This window comes from Hyperoodon ampullatus (assembly GCF_949752795.1).
Source record: "Hyperoodon ampullatus genome assembly, chromosome: 6".
NCBI lineage: Eukaryota > Metazoa > Chordata > Mammalia > Artiodactyla > Ziphiidae > Hyperoodon > Hyperoodon ampullatus.
In genome coordinates, this window is record NC_136919.1 from 36,136,298 (window position 1) to 36,143,795 (window position 7,498).

The following is a 7,498-nucleotide window of genomic DNA, read 5'->3' on the forward strand; positions in this document are numbered from 1 at the left end:
AAGCAATCTACAGATTCAATGCAATCCCTGACAATCTACCAATGGCATTCTTCACAGAATTAGAACAAAAAATTTTACAATTCGTATGGAAACACAAAAGACCCCGAATAGCCAAAGCAATCTTGAGAAAGGAAAACATAACTGGAGGAATCAGGTTCCCCGGCTTCAAACTATACTACAAAGCTACAGTAATCAAGACAGTATGGTACTGGCACAAACACAGAAATATAGATCAATGGTACAGGATAGAAAGCCCAGAGATAAACCCATGCACATGTAGTCACCTAATTTACAACAAAGGAGGCAAGAACATACAATGGAGAAAAGACAGCCTCTTCAATTAGTGGTGCCGGGAAAACTGGACAGCTACATGTAAAAGAATGAAATTAGAACACTATCTAACACCATACATAAAAATAAACTCCAAACGGATTAAAGACCTAAATGTAAGACCAGACACTATAAAACTCTTAGAGGAAAACATAGGAAAAGCACTCTTTGACATAAGCCACAGCAAGATCTTTTTGACCCACCTCCTAGAGTAATGAAAATAAAAACAAAAATAAACAAATGGGACCTAATGAAACTTAAAAGCTTTTGAACAGCAAAGGAAACCATAAGCAAGACGAAAAGACAACCCTCAGAATGGGAGAAAATATTTGCAAATGAAACAACGGACAAAGGATTTATCTCCAAAATATACAAACAGCTCATGGAGCTCAATAAACAACCCAATTGAAAAATGGGTGGAAGACCTAAATAGACATTTCACCAAAGAAGACATACAGATGGCCAAGAGGCACATGAAAAGATGCTCAACATCACTAATCATTAGAGAAATGCAAATCAAAACTACAATGAGGTATCACCTCACACCAGTCAGAATGGCTATTATCAAAAAATCTAGAAACAATAAATGCTGGGCTTCCCTGGTGGCGCAGTGGTTGGGAGTCCGCCTGCCGGTGCAGGGGACGCGGGTTCGTGCCCCGGTCCGGGAGGGTCCCACGTGCCGCGGAGCGGCTGGGCCCGTGAGCCGTGGCTGCTGAGCCTGCGCGTCCGGAGCCTGTGCTCCGCAACGGGAGAGGCCACAGCGGTGAGAGGCCCGCGTACCGCAAAAAAAAAAAAAATAAATAAAATAAAATAAAATAAATGCTGAGAGGGTGTGGTGAACCCTCCTGCACTGTTGGTGGGAATGTAAACTGATACAACCACTATGGAGAACAGTACGGAGGTTCCTTATAAAACTAAAAATAGAACTACCATACGACCGAGCAATCCCACTACTGGGCATATACCCTGAGAAAACCATAATTAAAAAAGATACGCGTACCACAATATTCATTGCAGCACTATTTACAATAGCCAGGACATGGAAGCAACCTAAATGTCCATTGACAGATGAATGGATAGAGAAGATGTGGCACACATATACAATGGAATATCACTCAGCCATAAAAAGAAATGAAATTGAGTTATTTGCAGTGAGGTGGATGGATCTAGAGTCTGTCATACAGAGTGAAGTAAGTCAGAAAGAGAAAAACAAATACTGTATGCTAATGCATATGTATGTAATCTAAAAAAAAAATGGTACTGATGAACCTAGTGGCAGGGCAGGAATAAAGACGTAGACATAGAAAATGGACTTGAGGACATGGTGGGGGAGGGGGAAGCTGGGGCGATGTGAGAGAGTAGCATCAACATATATACACTACCAAATGTAAAATAGATAGCTAGTGGGAAGCAGCTGCATAGCACAGGGAGATCAGCTTGGTGCTTTGTGACCACCTAGAGGTGTGGGATAGGGAGGGTGGGAGGGAGACTCATGAGGGAGGGGATATGGGGATATATGTATGCATATGGCTGATTTGCTTTGTTGTGCAACAGAAACTAACACAGCATTGTGAAGCAATTATACTCCAATAAAGATGTATTTAAAAATATATAAGAACTAAAGTTAACTTAAAGAATAAGTTGAAGATAAGAAATGGAAATTAAAACAACTAATTATACAGTAAAAAAATTTAAAAAAAAGAGAGAGTGAGTGCCTTAAAAAACCTTTACATTTCCACTTCTGGGCATGATAGAATAACTGATACCAGACTAACCTTCCTACAGTAAACAACTAGAAAACTGGACAAAATTTATAAAACAACTATTTCTAGACATGATACAGTTGGCAGCACAGGACTGTGACTCCTGAAAGAAGGAAAACAAGTGAGTTGAATCCAATGATTACCCCAGCTTTCTACCTGGAGATATTTACCAGACATTGACTCAAGGAGGAAGAATCCAAGCAGAGCACAGCAGTCTCAATAAGCTGAGGTTACAAAGGTCAGCGTTCAGGAGTGCCAAAGTGGCTAGAACTTGTATGGAGCACCAGAAAGGAATGAGGTGCCTAGATAAATTGCTCCATAAATCTTCATGGGAGTCACCTTGAATATTCGGTCAAATAATAAGCTGTGTATTTACAGGATGAGAACATACAAGAGCAACCACTCTAGGAAAAAAACTTATGTGGAGCTGTAAGTTGAACAACTACCAGAACTTTCACAGTGTTAAGAAACCTTTCGGTCTGACCAATCAAAGTGGAGAAACCTCACTGAACACTCAGGGCATTCATTAGAATCCACAGAATGCTACACCTTAGAAAAGGTAGAGTGAAGCCTACCTGAAGTGTCACAATGTCTTAAAAGGATCAAGATCTAGAACTAAAGTAATTGCTTTCCAGAATAAAATCCAATGCTGATTAAAGGAAGGCAACAAAACCCAGACACTCAACAATGTAGTCATCACATTGTCTAGACTCCAATAAAAATGATTATACATACTCAATACCATTATTCACTAGATAAATGAAAATCAAAACTGCAATGAGATACCACTCCACACCCACTAGAATGGCCATAATAAAAAAATATATGGGAAAAAAACAAGTATTGGTAAAGATGTAAAGAAATTCTCACATTGCTTTTCAATGAATTAAACCTAGAATTACTATAGGACCCTGCAATCCCATTCCTAGATATATACACAAAAGGATTGAAAACATGTGTTCAAACAAAAACTTGACATGAATGTTCATAGCAACACTACTCAAAATAGCCAAAAGGTGAGAACAACCCAGATGTCCATCAACTCATAAATGGATAAACAAACTGTGGTGTGTCCATCCAATGGAATATTATTCAGCCAAAAAAGGAATGAATAACTGACACGAATTACAACACGACAACTTGAAAACATTGTCCTAAGTATAAGAAGACAGATACAAAAGATCATATATTGCACAATTTCATTTATATGAAATATTCAGAATAGGTAAATCCATAGAGACAGAAAGCAGATTAGTGGTGACTAGGGGGTGGTGGAAAGAAGGAATCAGGAATGACTGCTTAATGGGCACAGGTTCCCTTTTGGGGTGAAAAAAAATGTTCTGGAACTAGATAGAGGTGATGGTTGCACAACACTGTGAATATACTTAATGCTGCTGAATTGTAAATTTTTTAATGGTTAAATTGTAAATTTCATGTCATGTATATTTTACCACAATTTTAAAAAATTATTATTAAGAAGTAGGAAAATTCCTGTGTTTGTGTGTGTGTTTTCTTGTTTGGCACTTTTGTTATAAAACAAGGAGAAAAATCAGACAATAGAAATAAACCCAGGAATAAAAGCGATGATGGGATAAGCAGACAAGGACTTTAAAACAGTGATTATAACCATGTTAAATTATTGTATTACTTATTTGTTGCTGTGTAACAAATTAACCCAAAATTTAGCAATGTAAATAGCAAAAATATATTGTATTATCTCACATTTTCCAAAAATGAGAAATTCAGTAGTACATTAGCTCGTGGTTCTAGCTAAGACCCTAACAATTCCTTAAGCATTTAATATGACAAATTTTGCAGTAAATATAAAAGACAATAAAATACAAAGGGCAGTAAAAGCCAACATGGTAAGTATAGTAATAAAATGGCAAACGTGGCAGTAAATATAAAAGATCTTTTCTGGTTTTTTAATTTCTCTCAAAGATAATTGGAAGAATTCTCTGGTTGTGACAGATGAAGTCCCCTCCCCTCTGCAGAAACAACTATGAAACGTAAATATGAACATAGTGCTGAGACCTTTATCCTAAGACAGAACCCAGTGGACTCAGACAGGCAAGAAAGACAGAAAGCTTATGTGTCACATCTTACAGGAAACACAAAAATCACTAGGTAAGGCTTGCCTGGTTATGTCATAATCTTGAATGATTTCAGGAGAAAAGCAATAGGGTTCATGTAAAAAACTTAGACGTGACCCAACTTAGCACACACTGGGGGAAAAAATGAAGTTCAAACCAAACAGTGCTGCTATATGAATTTATTTTTAGGACTTGTTCGCAAATCAAAATTCTCTATTAGATTGCCAAGGAAAAAGTGAAATATCTGTCCCGATGGAGTTAAACGTGGAGCAATATTCTAAAACTCTCCATCTATCCGCTCTTACGTGGCATCAAACTGATGTGCTTCCCGCCAATTGGGATGCTCCCAGCGCCTGATAACCAAGAGCCATTTGAGAGCTGTGGGAAGTCCTTCCAGACAGCTTTCTTAGACAATGTAATTAAGCTTCTTGTTTCCAATGAGTACCAAATTATTTGTTTTAAAAAGATTTCCTATGACCTCACATGTTTTTAAATTTGGGGACTTCATGTCTTATTTAGAAAGTCAGCACAGGGACTTCCCTGGTGGTCCAGTGGTGAAGAATCCGCCTTCCAATGCAGGGGATAGAGGTTCAATCCCTGGTAGGGGAACTAAGATCCCACATGCCACGGGGCAACTAAACCTGCATGCCTCAACTACTGATTCCACGTGCCTCAACTAGAGAGCCTGCACACCGCAACAAAGAGCCCACACAAAAGATCCTGCATGCCGCAACGAAGACCCGATGCAGACAAAAAAATAAAAATTAAATTAAAAAAAAAAGTCAGCACAGCCCCTGTCTGAGCAAAGTAACATGATATGACAGGATAACTGGCATGTAGTTCACCCCAGTCATGCTCAGACTAGGAAATTGCAGAAGTACATGAATCCTCACCATGAGCGTGGAACAAGGGAGGTGTGTGAAGGGGACTGTGGGAATATCAAGGGAGAACAATGTCCCCTTCTTCCAAGTGAAACAAATTAAGATGTAAAAATTCAGTGATGCTAGATTTTGACATCATCAATGAATGGGGTTAATCTCTTCTGCTCTTTGGGGTTTCAGCATGGCTACAGCCTCCTGTCTTCTTTGGGATTTAAATTAATTTAACAAACCTCTCCAGCACCAGCCCCCAGCCCTTGATGTACACTGGAGTTACTGGGGAGCTTAAAGAACTACTCATGCCTGGGTCCCATTCCCAGAAATTCTGATTTAATTGGTCTAGAGTGCTGCCCAGGCATCCACTTATTGTAAAAGCTCCCTGCTAATTCTAACAGGCAGCAAAGTTTGAGAACAGTGTCTCTACTGCTTTGTTAGTGAAAGTGTGGGCTGAGGGCCTGGGAGCTCGTTAAAAAGGCAAATCTTAGGCACCATCCAGACCTACAAAATCAGAATCTCCACTTTAATAAAACCCCCAGCTAACTCGTATGCATATTCAGTTTGAGAAAGGATGCTCTAATTCTCTGTATCCTCCTATTCCGCAGAGCAACAGTTCTTCTCCCGGCTATGCATTAGAATCATCTGGAGAGCCTTTAAAAAGTACTGATGCCTCGTCCTCCCTCCAGAGATTCTGTTAGAGTGTGGCCCAGGCATGTTTTTTATTTTTATTTTTTAAATCTCCCTAAGGAATTTAAATATAAACTCAAGGCTGAGAGCCACTGCTATAGAAAGATAGTTTTCTTCTATTAATTTAACAGCCTTTGGTATAAAGGCTGTTTATTTCTGTTAAAAATTTAGGGTCCCTGGGAGCAATAACACTTTGTTCTATTTTTCTACATTGGTTGTCAAATGTTAATGTGCAAAGGCAACAATTGAGTTGCTTATTAAAATGCAGATTACCTATAACAAAAAAGAAGCAGATTCACAGATATAGAGAACAAACTAGTGTTTACCAGTAGGAAGAGGGAAGTGGGGAAGAGCAAGACAGGGGTAGGTGATTAAAAGGTACAATCAGGTATAAAATAAGCTACAAGGATATATTGTACAACACAGGAAATATAGTCAATATTTTACAATAACTATAAATGAAGTATAACTTTTAAAAATTGTGAATCACTATATTGTACACCTGTAACTTATATAATATTGTACAGCAACTATACTTCAATTTTAAAAAATCTTATCAAAATGCAGATTCTGAGTATCTCACCTTCAGAGAGCTTCCTTTGGTAAGTCTGGAATGGGGCCCAGAATCTACATTTTTTATAAGCCCCATTGGAAATTCTGGTGTGTATGGTCCTTGTATCACATTTTGGAAATCACTGCTAGCTTCTGACAGAGGAATCTGAGTGTAGACATTGATGGGGATAGGGAGAGAAAGAAGGGCATGTAAGGGCCCAGAGTACAGGGGGAGGGAGCAGAAAGAAGTGATGCAGGCAAAGCAAAATATGGAGCTCCTTCATTCTCAGGAACAAGCAGTAAAGATCAAGCTCTGCTGTACCAGGCTACTTCCTGTCCAATCACCTCCAAGTTGCCCGAGGAGCAGCAGCTTGCCTAACCTGAGTGAGCGCCATCATGGAAGCCCCAAGACAGGGAGACTGGTTAGGCTCTTAATTGCTGCTTCCGAGGGTTCCCAAAGTTTTCCCTTTCCCTTCCTGACCCACCAGATTAAGAATTAGAAGAAATAGAATTTACTCTGGAACCTGAAAGAACAGTATTCAAAACCCCAAATCCATCAATGTACCTTGCCCTACAGAAGTGTGTGAACAACCATACACGGAATCTTTGTAAATCAACTGATATTTTGAATCACTACCCAACATCACTAATAATCAGGGAAATGCAAATCAAAACCATAATGAGCTACCACCTCATACCTATTAGGATAGCTATTATCAAAAAGACAAGAAACAAGTATTGGTGAGGATGTGGGGAAAAGGGAACCCGCACACACAGTTAGTGGGAATGTAAAAATTGGTAAATTTTCCTATGGAAAATAGGAAGGAGGTTCCTCAAACAATTAGAAATAGAACTATCACATGATCCAGCAATCCCACTGCCGAATATATATATCCAAAGGAAACAAAATCAGTACCTTGAAGAAATATCTGCATTCCCGTGTTCACTGCAGCATTATTCACAATGACTAAAATATGGAAACAACCTGTATCCACTGATGAATAAAGAAAGAAAATGTGGTATATATGTGCATACACACACCACAACGGAATATTATTCAGCCTTAAAAATGGGAAATCCTACATCTGAGACAACATGGATAAACCTGGAGGACGTCAGGCGAAGTGATATAAGACAGACACAGAAAGATGAATACTGTATGATCTATGATCTCACTTTTACATGGAATCTAAAAAAG